This window comes from Artemia franciscana, chromosome 4, assembly GCF_032884065.1.
Source record: "Artemia franciscana chromosome 4, ASM3288406v1, whole genome shotgun sequence".
NCBI classification, from domain to species: domain Eukaryota; kingdom Metazoa; phylum Arthropoda; class Branchiopoda; order Anostraca; family Artemiidae; genus Artemia; species Artemia franciscana.
Window position 1 is genome coordinate 56,289,116 of NC_088866.1, and position 19,494 is coordinate 56,308,609.

General features: G+C 35.1%; 1 long non-coding RNA gene across 1 annotated transcript in view; it reads left to right on the top strand.

Annotated features, from left to right (window-relative positions):
• The window catches only part of LOC136026645 (uncharacterized), a 580,251-nt gene that overhangs the window by 231,260 nt on the left and 329,497 nt on the right, over positions 1–19,494 (top strand). The gene's annotated exons all lie outside the window — the stretch shown is intronic.

The window sequence follows — 19,494 nt, forward strand, 5'->3', positions numbered from 1 at the left end:
TTTCTAATAATTTGAAATATAAGGACTTAACCTTAACTTTAAAGCCTATTGTTTTGGAATTTAAAAAATCTAATTATATTTTACACTGAAGTGTCAATAATTCATTATAGGTGATTGACTCTTTGACAACGGTTGCAGCTAAAATGTGGAATATTTTGATTATGCAACACCGTATACAAATCTATCACTTACATGGTATAACATGTAAACACACACCGATTTTGTTTTTTAAAGTTGCCTGACAATATACCATAAAATTGTTATATGCTGCCAGAACCTCTTGGAGTCTCAAACCACTTACCCTAAGAAAGTTATATAAGGCTCCTGGTCCTGAGCAGATCAGTTTTCCATTGCCGGGGCTTGCCCATGAGTTTGGGGCCCCCACATTCACATCCAGAGCCACATGTCCCCCTCCATTGGGACATGTCCCCCAACAGGCCCACAATGCCCTCTCATAGATATTTATTGTGATGGATTTTTACATATAAATTAAATCTAAGATATCTAATTCTTTCTTTTCAAATTTAAGCAGCAGAATCCTTTTATTATGTAATGAATACATGGTTTTTTAAAATTTGGGACACAGAAGACTGTACATTCCAGATTTCTACAAATGAACCAACCCTTCATGCTTCAATTTAAAGTTCACACACACACGTCACGAGTTTGAGAAAATTCGTCAAGAGCCTAAAATTTGGAGAAAAATATTCACCTGTGTGACGTGATATTTACGTACATAAGCATTGAAATCATGTGATATACTTATATAAAAGTCTTCATAGATGTAACTTTCATAAAAGACGTCATACTAACAATCAATCACATCCTAATGCAATGTAGCATAAAGACAACCTCCATCCAAATCGATTTAAATCCTCCTTCTTTGCACCCTCCCAGGAGGTTCCTGTTTCCTTTAAATCTTTCTTAATGACATCCTCCTCACCCAGCTTCACATGATCTCCTTTCGGGTTAGCCCCAGAAAGTTGGCTGAAAAAGACAATCTTCGGCAATCTGTCGTCCTTCATTCGCAGAACGTAACCCGGTCACCTCATCCTCTATCTCATTATAACCCTAAAATGTGGGATTGAATCAAACTTTTCGTACAGCCTACTGTTTGAAATACGGTCAGTCATCTGGGTACTTATAACAATTTCTCTGGAAAACATCTAGCAAATCTTCTTCCGCTTTTTGGAGCACCCATGCTTCAGAGCCACATTTGACCACAGTTGTCACAATCACTTCCAATATTCTAATCTTGGTTTACAGACTTATCTTCCTATTCTTCTAAACTTTATTTTAGCTGTAAAAAAGCACCTTGAGGCTTGGCTATTCTACTTTTAACATCTTCACTGCTCCCAACGTCTTTACTAATAAAACTAGCAAAGTAAGTCAAGCAGTCCATCTAATCTATGTTTTCGTTACCCAGAGTCACCTTTTCATCTTCATTTGCTCTTAGTCTTAGTGACTTAGTCTTTTTAACACTAACTTTCAAACCGATTCTAGCACCCTGAACTCGCAAAACCTCTAAAAATTCATTCATTTTGCTCACACTTTCATTTAGGATGCTTAAATCATCAGAATAATCTAAGTCAAGGAGAGCTTTCCCTTCCCATTAGATTAATGTATGCTACAAATACTTCTTCCGTAGCCAGTACTACACCCTGAACTCGCAAAACCTCTAAAAGTTCATTCATTTTGCTCACACTTTCATCTAATATGCTTAAATCATCAGCATAATCCAAGCCCAGGAGTGTTTTTCCACCCCATTTGATTCCGTGGTCTCCAATTGCCTTTCCTGTGCTCCTTAAGACGAAGTCCATCCAAATGCTCCATATAAAGGGGGATAGAAAACAACCCTGCTTAACTCCTGATTTAATACAAAACCAGCTGCTAACCTCATTTCTTACTTTAATAACAGCAGAGTTATCAAACAGTTTGTGGTAACGAACTGTTGTAAGGAGCGATCCGGCTCAATAGTAAACGAAACTCTAAAAGACGGAATTTTGATGCTAAAAGATAAATCAAAATAATTGTATTTTAATGCTGATTTTAAATATATAAGTTTCATCAAATTTAGTCTTTGTCATCAAAAGTTACGAGACTGAGAAAATTTGCCGCATTTTGGAAAATAGGAGGAAACACCCCCTAAAAGTAACAGAATCTTAACGAAAATCACATCATCACATTCAGCATATCAGAGAACCCTATAGCAAAAATCTCAAGCTCCTATATACAAAAATGTGGAATTTCGTATTTTTTGCCAGAAGACAGATCACGGGTGCGTGTTTATTTTGTTTTCCAAAGGTCATCGTATCGACCAAGTGGTCCTAGAATGTCGCCAGAGGGCTCATTATGACGGAAATGAAAAGTTCTAGTGCCCTTTTTAAGTGACCAAAAAATTGGAGGGCACCTAGGCCCCCTCCCACGATCATTTTTTCCCACAGTCAACGGATCAAAATTTTGAGATAGCCATTTTGTTTCGCATAGTCGAAAACCATAATAAATATGTCTTTGGGGATGACTTACTCCCCCACAGTCCCTGGGGGAGGGGCTTCGAGTTACAAATTGGGAAGGGGCTTCGAGTAATGGTTATTGGGAAGCGTACAGACGTTTTCAGTGGGATTTTTTTTTGTTTAAAAAAAACAGTTTTTTTTTTAATTCTCGTAAATAGCTCTAATCACTTTCATATGTTTTTCTGGTATACCATGCAAGCCCCAGAAAGCGGGATTGAACCACACTTTTCGTACAACCTACTGTTTGAAATACGGTCAGTCAGCCGGGTACCAAGAACAATCCGTGGGCAATTTCTCTGGAAAACATCTAGTAAATTTTCATCTGCTTTTCGGAGTGCCCATGCTTCAGAGCCATATTTGACCACTGTCATCACTGTAGCTTCCAATATTCTAATCTTGGTTTGTAGACTTATCTTTCTATTCTTCCAAACTTTTTTTAACTATGAAAAAACACCCTGAGTCTTAGCAATTCTACTTTTAACATCTTCACTGCCCCACCATCTTTACTAATAATACTACCAAGGTAACTGAAGCTCCCAACCAGATCAATCTTTTCGTTACATAATGTCACCTGTTCATCTTCACTTATTCCTAGCCTTAGTGACTTAGTCTTCTTAACATTAATTTTCAAGCCTATTTTAGCACCCTGAACTCGTAAAACCTCTAAAAATTCATTCATTTTGCTCACACTTTCATCTAATATGCTAAAATCATCAGCATAATCTAAGTCTAGGAGTGTTCTTCCTCCCCATTTGATTCCATGGTCTCCAATTGCCTTTCCTGGGCTCCTTAAGACGAAGTCCATCAAAATGATCCATGTAAAGGGGGATAGAATACAACCCTGCTTAACTCCTGATTTAATGCAAAACCAGCTGCTAACCTCATTTCTTACCTTAATAACAGCAGAGTTATTCTCGTAAATAGCTCTAATCACTTTAATATATTTTTCTGGTATACCATGCAAAGATAAGACCTTCGATAAAGCTCTTCTATCAACAGAATTGAAAGCTTGCTCATAATCTATAAAACAGAGGACGAAAGATGATTGATAGCTCAGGCACTTCTAAATCTTTAGCCTAAGACCGAAAATTTGGTTGACAAATCCTCTACCTTTTCTAAAAGCGCACTATTCTTCTCTTATAACGTTGTCTACAGCATCTCTCAGTTTAAAATTTGTCATATCACTAAGTAAAGAGCTACCTACAGAGACCAAACTAATAACTCGATAATTACAACACTCACTAAAAATTAAGCAAAGAGAAAACGGGTTTTAATTTTGACAAAGAAGTGAACAAAAAATAAACTATAAAAATAAACGGTGTATAAATGAGAATCTCTTAAAAGCGAAAATTATATTTACATTACACTACAGTGAAAATTATATAATAAATATAATTTTTACTTTTAATAGATTCCCATTTATACACCGCTTGTAGCAGAAGAAAGGAACCCATGGTTTCAGTATAAACATTTGCTTTGGTGTTGTCTTAAATTATTACCATCAGTGCTGGGAGTTTTGTTTATAATTTGAGTTGTTTATATTTATTTATTGATTTTTTTTCTTGTATTTAGTTCCCATGGTTTCTTTTTTGTGTGTTATACTTTAGAAAAAAATTTTTTTTGTCGTTTGTAATTTTTTTTCCGTTGAAAAAGGCTCCCGGACGTAAGGCTGAAATATTCGGATTATTTTTTTTTTTTTTAGTTAAAGTGTAGTTTTGTTTTTATATTTTATTTTTTGTTCACTGCTTTGACAAAATTAAAACCGTTTCCTCTTTGCTTAATTTTTCGTAAATGGAAAAGCAGTGTAGTCTAAGAAATTATTTACAACACTCACTCTTATCCCCTTTCTTATACAGTGCTTTAATTAAAGTTTATTTGAAATCGCTAGGTACTTCCCTTTTTCAAAAATCATATCCATGATCTTCAGTAACTTATTTTTAACCTCAAAGCCACCAAATTTAAGAAACTCATTGACCTAACTATCAGCACCTGGAGCCTTATTATTTTTATTCCTTTTAGTACTGTCGCTAATTCTTCTTCATAAAAAAAAAAATATTCCTTGACATCCAAGGAATCTAATATTTTAATGCTTTTCCACTTTCCTTGCACTTCTTTTGTTTTCCTATGATCGATCATTTTGGAATCTACTATCATCATAACTTCCCGGGAGGTATGATAACACTCAATATAATAACACTATAGTAACATGTCAGCATAACACTACTAGATGCTGATCTTTACTTTTAACACCACTCCTATATATCCTAGTATCATCCATTGATTCTGTCGGTCTTCAGTTTACAATAACATAATAAATAAGGTTAGCTGTCTTCCCATCACGTGAACACCATGTTAACTTACGGGAAATTTTATGATTAAACACCGTATTGGTCATAACTAGATTGTTATACCTAAAATTGCAGCAATCTGTAGCTATTAATTGTTTTCTTTTCCTACATTAAATTTACCTATGCTAGGATACCATCTATACCTATTTCTACTGACCTGGGCATTAAAATCTTCTAATAAAAACACGGTATTTCCACCTGAGACCCAGTCTACTTGCTCCTGTAACTGTGAGTAAAGTTTATCTGAGTCACTAGTATCTCCGTCAGTCGGCTCTACAGGAGCATATACTGCTATAACTGATACCCTGAGCTTTTTCATCATAAAATGAGTGACTAGAATTCTATTATTAATACCTTACCAGCGTAAACAAGACTTCGAAGCTTCCTTATTCATCATGAGCCCTACTCCCAGTCAATTAATTCCTTTCTTTCAACGTGAGTAAATAAATTCTATGTCACCTAATTTCTTACTTCCTACCTCTGGAGTACGAGTTTCTGAGACTCCTAATAACATCAGATCCAATCGTCTGAATTCATCAGTCAAAATGTCGATACCATAGTTTCTTTTAACGTTGTAACATTCAAGGGTAGCTAGTCCCCCGCCTCTGTGCTCCCTCCCCTACCCCAAATTCGTTCGACAAAAATTTCGAGATGGCCACATTGTTCAAAATAGTTCAAAGATCCAATAAACATGCTTTTGGCGATAACATTACCCTTCATATTTCTTGGAGAAAGGGCTGGTTGTGATATCAGGCGTATCGGTATCTCTAGTATCGTAATCGGGCGTATCGGTATCGGGTTTTTTTTTTTAAATCATGGTTTTGTATCTTCTATATGATTTTTTTTTTGTTAAAAACTGACAAAGATTAACTTAAAAGCAAAGTTTTTCTGAGGGAAGTAAGACGCGAAGTTGAAACTAAAAACTACAAAGCTATTACTTCGTAGCCTATCTAACATATATCGACTAAACTAGTGCAAATATACCAACTGGTGATATTTTCTTATGTTTGTTGATAATAAAAGCATAAAGTAAGTAAGTAAGTAAGACGACACTAGACCCTTGAGGTCCAAACCGGCGGTGCTGATACCTGTTTCATGGCCCTTCAGCCAGGAAGTGCAATGGGGGGCTGGGGTCCAGCCATCCTGTGCTTTCAGACACCCTTCCTGCTTACCTTCCCCAGATTTCTACAGGTTCCCATTTAAAGCTGGGTCGACTCTGGCTGAGCTTACAGAGAGTCACGCCACTGACCCCCGCCCCAAACTAAATAGCTGGTGACAACTGGGATTGAACCCATGCCCCTTGGACACATAATTCCCACGCCAGCGATGAAAAAACAAAAGCAAATTATAAAAAGAAGAATATTGATTTAGGAGTCAAATGTGAGTACGTAATCTCACAAAAACAAACTAATCTGTAACACTTTTCATAACCTTACACCAGCTGTGATATCAATAACTTTCAAAATACAATTGAAATTGTTTGAAAAAGTTAGGCATAAAGAAATATTATTTTAAGAGATGCAAGGTCATTAAACAGCATACAAAGATAATGGATAATTTATCGGGTATCATCTTGGTCTCTCGCAGTATTACTTCAAATGAAGAACAAATAAATGATAATATAAACTCCAGAAATCCGTTTATTTCCCTCTATAGAGCGGAATACTTCAAGTTATGATACAAATTCTTTTTTTTTATTAAAATATATTTTAAACTAGATGTTGGGATGGCACTTCGCGCCATCCCAGCACCTAGTTGGTGGGGGCGTTTCGCGCCCCCCAAGCCCCCCTGCGCGCGTAAGTCGTTACGCGCCATATTAGTTAAGAGCCATTGTAGTTGTGTCCCTATGTCCCGCCTGTGAATATATATATATATATATATATATATATATATATATATATATATATATATATATATATATATATATATATATATATATATATATATATATATATATATATATATATATATATATATATATATATATATATCATGAAAAGAGAAAACACCAATGCTTATATATATATATATATATATATATATATATATATATATATATATATATATATATATATATATATATATAAATGTTTTTAAGTACGTAAAACTTGCGAATATACAACATTCTTCATTGTCCCATTGTCTGGGCATATAAATAGATTGTCAGGTTTACCGAGTCTTCAACATGCAACATATAATGGTCCATGGGAAAACAATCCGTACTCAGATCTATACCTCATGATTCTAATGATTGCCCTTGAGATTTGTTGATGGTGATTGCTAATCGACCATTCCCTGTGCCGCCGTCGTCATTTATATATCCCCCTGTGCCCCCCGTCGTCCCCGTTGTAGTTGTATCCCAGTGTCTCGGTCGTCATTTGTGTCCCGGTGTCGCAGTTTGTGATTTCTCTTTGAGTGTCCCGGGCGTCATTTATATTCCTTGTGTCCCGGTGTCCCGGTCGTCATTTGTCTCCCGGTGTCTCGGTCTGTATATACATTCGTTTTTGAATTGGTCTTTTTTTTTTAGTTTTTAGTTTTTTACCTTTTTTTAGTTTTTTTAGTTATACCTCATGATTCTAATGATTGCCCTTGAGCTTTGTTGATGATGACTGCTAATCGAACATTCCCTTTGACCCCGTCGTCATTTATATATACCCCTGTGCCCCCCAGCGTCCCCGTTGTAGTTGTGTCTCTGTGTCCCGGTCGTCATTTATATTCCCCGTGTCCCGGTCGTCATTTGTGTCCCGGTGTCCCGGTCTGTATATACATTCGTTTTTGAAATGGTATATGATGAAATAAATTTTTGTATTTTTCCCCTTTTTTTTTCTTTTTAGTTTTTTTTGGGTTTTAACTTTTTTTTTAGTTTTTTTTTCTTTTTTCTTTTTAGTTTTTTTTATTTTTATTTTTTTTAGTTTTGTTTTTCTCCTTTATTTTTCATTTTTTTTCCTTTTTTTCTTTTTTTGTCTTTTTAGTTTTTTAGATTTTTAGTTTTTTTATTTGTTTTTAGTTTTTTGTTCTTTTTAGTTTTTGTTGTTTTTACCTTTTTTTATTTTTTTTATTTTTTTTTTACTTAAGTCCTGGTCGTCATTTATACTCCCCGTGTCCCGGTCGTCATTGTTGGGGGCGCTTCGCGCAACCCCCCAAAGCCCCCCCCCCGCGCGTAAGTCGTTACGCGCCATATTAGTTACGCGCCATTGTAGTTGTTTCCATGTGTCCCACCTGTGAATATATCTATATATATAAAAACTAACTGTTGGGGTGGCGCTTCGCGCCACCCCAACACCTAGTTGGTGGGGGCGCTTCTCGCCCCCCCAAGCCCCCCCGCGCGCGTAAGTCGTTACGCGCCATATTAGTTACGCGCCATTGTAGTTGTGTCCCTATGTCCCACCTGTGAATATAGATATATATATATATATATATATATATATATATATATATATATATATATATATATATATATATATATGTTTTTAACTACGTAAAACTTGCGAATATACAACATTATTTGCTGTCCCATTGTCTGTGCATATAAATAGATTGTCAGGTTTACCGACTCTTGAACATGCAACATATAATGGTCCATGGGAAAACAATCCGTATTCAGATCTATACCTCATGATTCTAATGATTGCCCTTGAGCTTTGTTGATGGTGATTGCTAATCGACCATTCCCTGAGTCGCCATCGTCATTTATATATCCCCCTGTGCACCCCGGCGTCCCCTTTGTAGTTATGTCCCTGTGTCCCGGTCGTCATTTATATTCCCTGTGTCCCGGTCGTCATTTGTGTCCCGGTGTTCCAGTCTGTGATTTCTCTTTGAGTGTCCCAGGCGTCATTTATATTCCTTGTGTCCCGGTGTCCCGGTCGTCATTTATATCCCCCTGTGCCCCCCGGCGTCCCCATTGTAGTTGTGTCCCTGTGTCCCGGTCGTCATTTATATTCCCTGTGTCCCGGTCGTCATTTGTATCCCGGTGTCCCGGTCTGTATATACATTCGTTTTTTAGTTTTGTTTTTCTCCTTTATTTTTTTCCTTTTTTCTTTTTTTCTTTTTTAGTTTATTTAGATTTTTCGATTTTTTAGTTTTTTTATTAGTTTTTAGTTTTTTTGTAGTTTTTACCATTTTTTTAGTTTTTTTAGTTTTTTTTTTTACTTATGTCCTGGTCGTCATTTATACTCCCTGTGTCCCGGTCGTCATTTGTGTCTCGGTGCTTTGTTGATTGCTAATTTATATTATATTTATATTTATATTTTTTATATTTATTAATATTTTTTTAGTTTTCTTTTTCTCTTATTTTTCAGTTTTTTCCTTTTTTTTAGTTTTTTCTTTTTTAGTTTTTAGTTTTTTTTTGTTTTTTACCTTTTTTTAGTTTTTTTAGTTTTTTTAGTTTTTTAGCTTTTTTAGTTTTTTTATTAGTTTTTAGTTTTTTTTTAGTTTTTGCCTTTTTTTAGTTTTTTCAGTTTTTTTTAGTTTTTAGTTTTTTACCTTTTTTTAGTTTTTTTAGTTTTTTAGTTTTTTTAGTTTTTTTTCTTTTTAGTTTTTTTTTGTAGTTTTTACCTTTTTTAGTTTTTTTTCTTCTTTTGTATTAGTGTGAAATAATTCAGACGTCATATGCGGACAAACACGACGTCACTCGACAGACAGACAGACAGACATAACCCACAAACAACTTATTTTTATATATATTTATTCATATTTTTTTAGTTTTCTTTTTCTCTTTTATTTTTCAGTTTTTTCCTTTTTTTAGTTTTTTTCTTTTTTAGTTTTTAGTTTTTTTTTAGTTTTTTACCTTTTTTTAGTTTTTTTTAGTTTTTTTAGTTTTTTAGCTTTTTTAGTTTTTTTATTAGTTTTTATTTTTTTTGTAGTTTTTGCCTTTTTTTATTTTTTTCAGTTTTTTTTAGTTATTAGATTTTTACCTTTTTTTAGTTTTTTTTAGTTTTTTAGCTTTTTTAGTTTTTTTTTCTTTTTAGTTTTTTTTGTAGTTTTTACCTTTTTTAGTTTTTTTCTTCTTTTGTATTAGTGTGAAATAATTCAGACGTCATATGCGAACAAACATGACGTCACCTGATCCACAGATCCACACACAGACAACTTATTTTTATATATATAGATAAGTTGTCTGTGGATCTGTGGATCGTGGATCAGGTGACGTCATGTTTCGGCTGACGTCATGAAATTAGTTGCCATCATTTTTGCTTTGAAGGTGACGTCATTCAAGTTATATAAGACATATGTTCGCGTAGAATTCTATTAATGTTTAAGTTTACAATGACTGATGAAGATGCTCAAAGAGTCTATGCCAAAAAACTTGCTGCTGATAGAGAAAGTCAGAAAAGAAAGCGTGCCGAGGAATCAAAAGAACAGCAAGGAAACAGGCTTGAGGTTAAAGAACGCAAAACCGCGCAGTTAGATGAAGATCCACCTGAACAGCGAGAGTCAAAACATATTAAAACTGAAAATGATAGCGATGATGATTGGGTTTGGGATTTTGACTTGGATAAGGTCATCAATGACTACCAGATTTTAGTTAAAAAAACAAAGGTTCGGCGATATGTATTTCATAGTGAAGCTGAAAAATAAAGAAGAAAAAGAAAACTGAAAAAAGAAAAAAGAGAAATTACAGACTGGGAAACCGGGACACAAATGACGACCGGGACACAGGGAATATAAATGACGACCAGGACACAGGTATTTAAGAATATCGTTCAAAGACAAATTTTTAATTGTAAGAAGACCGTTGAAAGAGAAATTTCTAATTGTAAAATGACTGAAAAACCTACAATGGCAACGGTACCACCATCGAAGTAGATAACCAGTGGGTTTACGGCCAACCTACCATCTTCAAAGATACCACGATAGGAAGACTCTACACCGTTCACCCCAATCAACATGAATGCTTCTTTCTACGCCTGCTTTTGGTGAATGTACCCGGTCCGACATCCTTTGAGTATTTGAGAACTGTAAACGGTACTATACATGACACTTACCGTAGTGCATGCCAAGCTCTGAATTTATTGGAGAATGACCAACACTGGGATAACTGCATCAATGACGCGTGCGAAACGTCAACCCCAAGTCAAATTCGTACACTTGCTCTCCATCAGCTCCTACAGAGTTATGGGAAAAATATAAGTCAAAAATGTCCGAAGATATACTCCATCGAAAACAGTTAGAGACGTCAGAAATGACTTTTGATTTTACATCAGAAATTTATAACGACACTTTAGTTATTATAGAAGATTTGTGCGTACGTATAGCAAACAAACCTCTTCAGGATTTGGGAATGCCTTCACCTAACCGTATCGCTGCTGTTTCGACATGTGTAGAATTGGATCGTGAACAAAGTTACAGTACGAGTGATCTATTGTCGTATGTACAAAATAACATTTACAAGTTAACGTCGGAACAAAAAGACATTTATGATACGATAGACTCAATTTCAGGACGTATACAACTACCTGCTGATTTCTGTAGTTTAGTGACGTCCAAAAATGAATTGATTGAAAAAGTATTTCCGAATATTCTAAAAAATTATAAAAATAATAAATGGCTTTTAGTTATTATAGAAGATTTGTGCGTACGTATGGCAAACAAACCTCTTCAGGATTTGGGAATGCCTTCACCTAACCGTATCGCTGCTGTTTCGACATGTGTAGAATTGGATCGTGAACAAAGTTACAGTACGAGTGATCTATTGTCGTATGTACAAAATAACATTTACAAGTTAACGTCGGAACAAAAAGACATTTATGATACGATAGACTCAATTTCAGGACGTATACAACTACCTGCTGATTTCTGTAGTTTAGTGACGTCCAAAAATGAATTGATTGAAAAAGTATTTCCGAATATTCTAAAAAATTATAAAAATAATAAATGGCTAAGTGAAAGAGCGATTCTCGCACCCAAAAATATAGACGTCCACGAAATCAACAATATTGTTTTGACCAAGATTCGAGACCAGGCAGTCCTTTGCAAGTCAGTCGACACAGTTTTGGAACCAAATGAAGCGGTTAATTATCCATCTGAATTTTTAAATTCCATATATCTTTCAGGGTTTCCACCACACGTGCTACAACTAAAAATAGGCGACCCACCAAAGCTTTGCAATGGCACGCGACTTGCCGTAAAAAAAACAATGGAAAGCCTAATAAAGGCGACAATCTTGACAGGGCATTTTGAAGGTAAGGCTGTTCTTATTCCTCGCATTCCCATGATTCCAACGGATCTGCCTTTTCAATTTAAAAGATTGCAATTCCCAATTCGATTAGCATTTGCAATCACCATTAACAAAGCTCAAGGTCAATCATTAGAAAAATGTGGTATAGATCTTAATACTGATTGTTTTTCCCATGGACAATTGTACGTTGCATGTTCGAGGGTCGGTAAACCTGACAATCTATTTATATGCAGCGACAATTGGACAGCGAAGAATGTTGTATATTCGCAAGTTTTACGCAGTTAATTTGTATTGTATCCATCTATCTATCTATCTATATAAAAACGAGTTGTGTGTATGCATGTTTGTTTGTTTGTAAAAAGAGCGTTTGCATATGACGTCATTATTAGTGCATACGGCTTTGTATATGCACAGACAATGGGAAAGCCAAGAATGTTGTATATTCGCAATTTTTACGTAGTTTAACTCCTGCAGACGAAATGAATGCTTGCCTGAAAAATTCTAATTTATGGGCACACGTAAAAATATTAAAATTAACTACAAATATGCGTGTCCGATTGCAAAACGATGATTCTGGTCAAACATTTTCAGATCAATTGCTGGCAATTGGAAACGGAAAGCTTCCAGTAGTGGGAAAGCCAAAAATGTTGTATATTCGCAATTTTTACGTAGTTTGAAACACATATATAAATCTATCTATATTCACAGGTGGGACACAGGGACACAACTACAATGGCGCGTAACTAATATGGCGTGTAACGACTTACGCGCGCAGGGGGGCTTGGGGGGGCGCGAAGCGCCCCACCAACTAGGTGTTGGGGTGGCGCGAAGCGCCACCCCAACAGCTAGTATATATATATATATATATATATATATATATATATATATATATATATATATATATATATATATATATATATATATATATATATATATATATATATATATATATATATATATCTATATATATATCTATATATATATATATATATATATATATATATATATATATATATATATATATATATATATATATATATATATATATAAATATAAATATAAATATATATGTTTTTAATTACGTAAAACTTGCGAATATACAACATTCTTTGCTGTCCCATTGTCTGTGCATATAAATAGATTGTCAGGTTTACCGACTCTTGAACATGCAACATATAATGGTCCATGGGAAAACAATCCGTATTCAGATCTATACCTCATGATTCTAATTATTGCCCTTGAGCTTTGTTGATGATGATTGCTAATCGACCATTCCCTGTGTCGCCGTCGTCATTTATATATCCCCCTGTGCCCCCCGGCGTCCCCGTGTAGTTGTGTCCCTGTGTCCCTGTCGTCATTTATATTCCCTGTGTCCCGGTCGTCATTTGTATCCGGTGTCCCAGTCTGTATATACATTCGTTTTTTTAGTTTTGTTTTTCAACTTTATTTTTCTTTTTTTCCTTTTTTCTTTTTTTTTCTTTTTTAGTTTTTAGCTTTTTTAGTTTTTTATTAGTTTTTAGTTTTTTTTCTTTTTAGTTTTTTTGTTGTTTTTACTTTTTTTTAGTTTTTTAGTTTTTTTTACTTATGTCCTGGTCGTCATTTATACTCCCTGTGTCCCGGTCGTCATTTGTGTCCGGTGCTTTGTTGATGGTGATTGCTAATCGAACATTCCTTGTGTCCCGGCCGCTTTCTCTTTGAGTGTCGTCATTTATATTCCCTACGTGCCAGTGTCCCGGTGGTCCTTTGTGTCCCGATGTCGCAGTCTGTAATTTCGTCAGTCGAAAACATAACGTCAGTCGACACGGAAACATGACGGCACTCGACAGACACAGACACACACACACACACACACAGACAACTTATTTTATATATATATAGATAGGGGGACCCTTGGTAATTACAAGGTTAGGTACCATGGCTTCCTGTGAGGGGTTGTAACTCCCCTGGATACTGAGGTAAGATTTAGAATTGTGCAAAAACTTCTATGTAGTAAATGTCAGAGCTATTCTTCCTTAACGCTGACCCCTTAAAAGTCAGGGTAAAACTATTATCAATGTCATTACGGTTATTTTCATTTACCTGAACAAGATATGAATGAATCGCTTGTTTTTTGCCGACATGTTTTGTTTTCTTACAGAAAAAGCCCTTGGACAGTCAAGTATTGCCAAGAACAAAAAACGAGACAAATCTTTCAAAGTTTGTTTAGGATCCCCAAGTCAAACTTTAATATAACTTAAAAATATATACACTGATACTACTAAATTACGAATTAGTTTTAACTAATTAACTAATTGATATGTCAATGTTCCTAATTATCAGATATAAACTGCTCTAGAGATGATAGCACACGACTAGAAAAAATGCAACCGTAATGACGTATTTTGAACACATAAAAACAGAAGGGCATTCGCGGTTTTGCCACAAAATTTATATTTTTTTTTAAATTACAAATTTAAAAACCTTTTATTCTTGTTTCTCATAAAATCTTTTTCATAAAAACATAAATACTATCAGCAAAACTTCTCAAATTTTTACTTGGGAATCGTTTTTAAACGAAAGATTAGGTGTTTCACTAGTATAGATAAGCTGTATCGCTCGTATAGATCAACTGTTTCGCTAGTATAGATTCGCTAGTATAGTATAGATGGTATTTGCTATTAGATTTTAGTTAAATTATTAAGATTTTGGCCTTCCATTTGTTTTCCGCTATTCTTCATCCATCCAGGTATAATTTTGAGAACCCTTGGGCTAATTTCCCCAGCAATATGGAAGTCCTTACGAAAACTAAAAACAACAATTTTACGTAACTGCTTCAATTCATTGAGAAATTCAGGGCGGCAAATATTCCAAGCAAAGATTGTGCATCGAAAAGATTTAAAGATTTTATATTTTAAAACCAGGTATTATTTTTTTTTTGTATATGGTTTTCAACCAAAGAGGTTGGGAAAATATAAGATTCGCATCCCTTACATTTCGACACTTATTCCCTTCACTAATTCCTTCTTGTAGAGGGGTCAGAACATTTTCAGTAATGGGGGGCAATACAAATGGTGACGCATCACAATGCACGGGAACAGATATGATCTTGTTTAAAACTCCAATCAGACTATCTAACATTTCAGTTGTGAACCTAAAAAAGAAAAAAACGGAGTAGGTTGCATCTTTACAGTACAATTTTATAAATTATAATTTTAAGGATTTGCAGAGGGAAGGTAAGATGAGATCCACCTTAGATCATGCGGACAATCTAAGGGAATATGATAATCAATTACTTAAGAATACACAAGGGCGTATGACCTTGCTCATGAAAAGGTTAAAACACTTTATTTTTACTAGGTGTAATGCCATTTCTTGAGATAAACGCAAATCTTAAGCCATTAAACAGTTCTCTATGATGCTTCAGGTCACTTAAAACGGTGCTTAAAAACGGTAATCAGGTCACGATTTTTTTGTCACTTAAAACGGTGCTGGAACTTTTAATTTCGAGTACTGACCACTCTCCCGATTCTATAGGATCATTCATTTGTTACGATCACCCGTGGAGAAGGTTAAATTAAATCAACGTGCATTCGTGATCTTTCTTCTGGCCAAAAGTACAAAATTCCACATTTATGCAGACAGGAACTTGAAACCTCTAAAGTAGGGCTCTCTGATATGCCTACATTAAATCTGCTGGTGTGATTTTCATTAAAATTCCTTGACTTTTCCGGGATGTTTCCCTGCTTATTCTTGAACATCACTATCATTTTAGAGAAAGAGGGTCCAAGAGCTTCAATTAAAAATGAGCGAACTGGGTTCACCCGAAGGAAGTTTTTGACCACAATATCTCTGAACCCTTTTTCCAAATACTTCTGCCATTCCGCCAGCAGGATTTTCCAGAATAGTCAGACTCAATCATTTTCAGAATCCATGTAATTTCTGCAATTGTTGTTTCATCCCTCACAACCCAAGCACCTAGGTGCATGGGTAGTTTTGCCGGTTCCCCGCTCTCCGTGGAAGATCTTGTCGAGAGGTGAAGCTGATTCGGCGTTAGCTTTATGGTAACATTCTTCTTATGTTCAGCAGTTCTTGCGTTCTGCAGTAAAGCTAGGACCCCTTATGGCAGATTAGCGACCATGATTAGCTATGTAATACATATAGAAAAGTAGAAAGAAAAGACCTCACGGAATAGCTCTGTACCACTCTTTCATTTGGTATTTCATCGTATCTTTCTCTTTCAACCAAGTCTTCCTGAATTCGCACATTCCCATGAGCATTCATACTGGAACGTCAAATACTAAACTTAAAAAAACAAGAAAATAGTAGGAGAATATATAGACTTCTAGCTGACCCCTGCCAGGCATTGCTGAGGCGCTGTGCGCCCCAGCAATACGTGGAAGGAATATCCATAAACAGCGTAACTGAACGCCTGGGCAAATATCCTGCCGAGTATACGCTGGGAATAAATTGTTAGAGCTCTTCCGAAGCTGTGAGATGGCTTGGCATTTCAGGTCCGTCACAAGCCCATTCCTCTCTCCCCATCTCCAAAAGGGAAATCCAGCTTCCGTGGTCTCATAGTGGCGTTAGATTAGACCTTTCACATGTTTGCCTAGCCAGAAACGTTGCTGGAAAAAGTACCACAGGGGATGTATGAAGAGTGGTGCAACACCGCATTTGCATTGTATTCTGATTTATGGACAATCCTTCTGGATTTTGTTTATTTTTGTGTTTTTTTTGGGAGGGGGGGCTAAAAATCCTCTTCCTTGCTAAGTTAACCATTATGGGCTGCCTCCCCATAGTAGTATAATATTTGTGTGGATGAATATATAATGCGTCAGAGATAATAAGTTTGATATTGCTTGTGTAGAATTTAGACTCTTGTTGATAGAAGAGCATTGTCAAATAAGGAAAACCATATGGTAACCAATATGGGCCCAGATTGCCCAAAGCCTCCATTTATGCTGGATTTCATAAGAACTTTTTGCTGTCTGGTTCTAAGCCGGCTTAAGTGCTTCGTCTAGACTTGAGAAGATGTGTTTCGGGAAAATCGCTTTCCTGAGGCCACGTTAATTTCAATAACTTGAATAATATAACTTAAATATAACTTAAATAAATATAAAAACTGGAACTGGAATGTTACAAAATACAGCGTATAGTATTTTGACTTCAACATTTCATACACTTTGAACTGGACTTATTAGAAGTTTCAGAAACTCATATCCTAAGTGTAGTAAACATGAAAATAGGTGATATAGTTTATTCACTCAGACAGGAAAAATTGGCTGCATAAGCAGGGAGTAGAGTTTATATCTAAGAAAAATGAAGAAGACGTTAAAATATGAATTAAAGAGGTGTGAAATGGAGAATATGGATACAAAATTGGTATTTCTGGCTTATTCAGGAATAGTAACCATTATCTAAATTAGTCTTAATAGTAAAATATTATTTGAAAAAATTTTTAAAAGGCTTTCGGAAAATTTCATGAGAACTCCTTAAAAATGACAACAGATCAAAACAAAAAGGAATTGCCATGCGTAGCAATAATGTGCCCTCTTTTTTTCTTTTCTTGTTTTTTCTCCACCGTAAGTGGGACACCGGAACATTATAGAGCTGTTTAAGTGCTCATTTTAAAGGACTTTTCTACGTCTACATACCACTGTAATTAACAAAACATAATAAATAAAATAATTTTTTTTTACAAAAACTGCATCCCCGGATCCAAGATGAAGAGGGACGTCATAATCGTAGGTTACAACCAATAAATAACGATACACTATAATTATGTGATGATGTACGTTACAACTGAGGTTCATTCTTTACTATATCCACCTATGTGTATGATCGTGGTTGCAGTGGTAGCTCCAACCTAAGTAAAATACGAACCTCGAACAATAGTAATCCAAAATTATCTTCATAGAAAATCCAGATCGTGGTTGCAGGGGTAATTACCACCTAGTAAAGGTCTCTTCTGGATATAAAAGGCAATATCATTTGCTTTAGATTTGTCTATGTTTCTAGTATAAATAACTGCATGCCTAATTATGAGATTAATAGTTATCAAGCTTCTATTGGCTTCATTATAAATTAATGTTAATTAATTTTGAATTATTCATAAATCGTCTACTGTCTAAACAGAACTAGCAGGCTATTGCAACATTACATATAGCTGTCTGAGGGCTCATTTTAAAGCTAATTTCTATATCTAATTGATTTTAATATAATCAACTTCACGACGTTATTATAGAGTGTCATGACAACAAAAGATGTATTACGTTTTTTTAATTTGTTAATAAAAACACCAAAAAGGGGCCTTTTATAAAGTAAGGCTCCAAAAAAATATAATTTTTCAAAATCTAGCTTCGATCAAAATTAAGGGAGCGGGCATCCTTCCCCCCCCTCCTCAGCTGCCACCAATAGAGCTAGCACACCGGCAAGATTGTAGAAAGATACTTGAAGGCTCAATTCAAAGCTATTGATCATTTCATTGTGTTTTTTTTATGATTTATAGTGGAAAAGAGCACTAAAAAGCTGCATGAAGCGATAATCAAAGCTTGAAGTCTAAGTTACCTTATTGTGGCAAGTTTTCTACCATACAATAAAGCCTTGCTTTGAAAAACCAAGAAGTACAAAGTATTACTTTGTACTGTATATTACTTTGTAGTATCGAATACAAGTTAAATGCGATAGCATCAGAAGGTAAAAATTTTAGTTTGGGACGTGGAACGATCGTTCCACATCGTGGAACGAAGTGGTATGGATGACACCGAGACTTACAAAGATTTACCAAATTATTTACCAATTATAATTTATAAATTTTAGTAATCCAGCTTCTACTGGAGAACGTATGGATCGTCTTCCGCAAGGAAAACAGACTGAAATTCAGAGCAATATTTAACAGGCTTCCAATGGTCTTAACCATGTTGTAATTTTTGTCATAGATGGTCCAGGCAGTCTGGCAAAACCTTTGTGTATTAAACCTTGTAACACATTCTTTGGAGTCAAAATTGCAAAGTAAAAGCATAAACCTAGTTCAAGCACAGCTATAGATTCAGCTCAATCGGATATTTTCCTAATGAACGAGGAACCAATGTTATCAAAGTATAGTTTTACAGAATATGGATAAGTTGTTACGCTCCACTACAAATCCAAACTTGGCATTTGGACAGGATATTCCTGGAGGTGATTTCCGTCAGTATTTAGATGTTCCACTCCAGAGCAACCATAGTGAAACACTTGAATTGTACATAACAAAGGCATCTCTGGAAGTATTAAAAAAAAATCCTTAAAAAAAAACGCGCGTCAATCCTGAATAAAAAATATTCACAAAGTAAAACCTAGACCTGTAAAATGGATATCTTCCCTAAAATGATTTCAAAGAATCACCTGAAGATGTGATTTCCACCGGTAATTTAATTGAGGAGGCATTGGGATATTGCCTTGCAAATCAAAATTACAGAGGTATATATATATATACTAG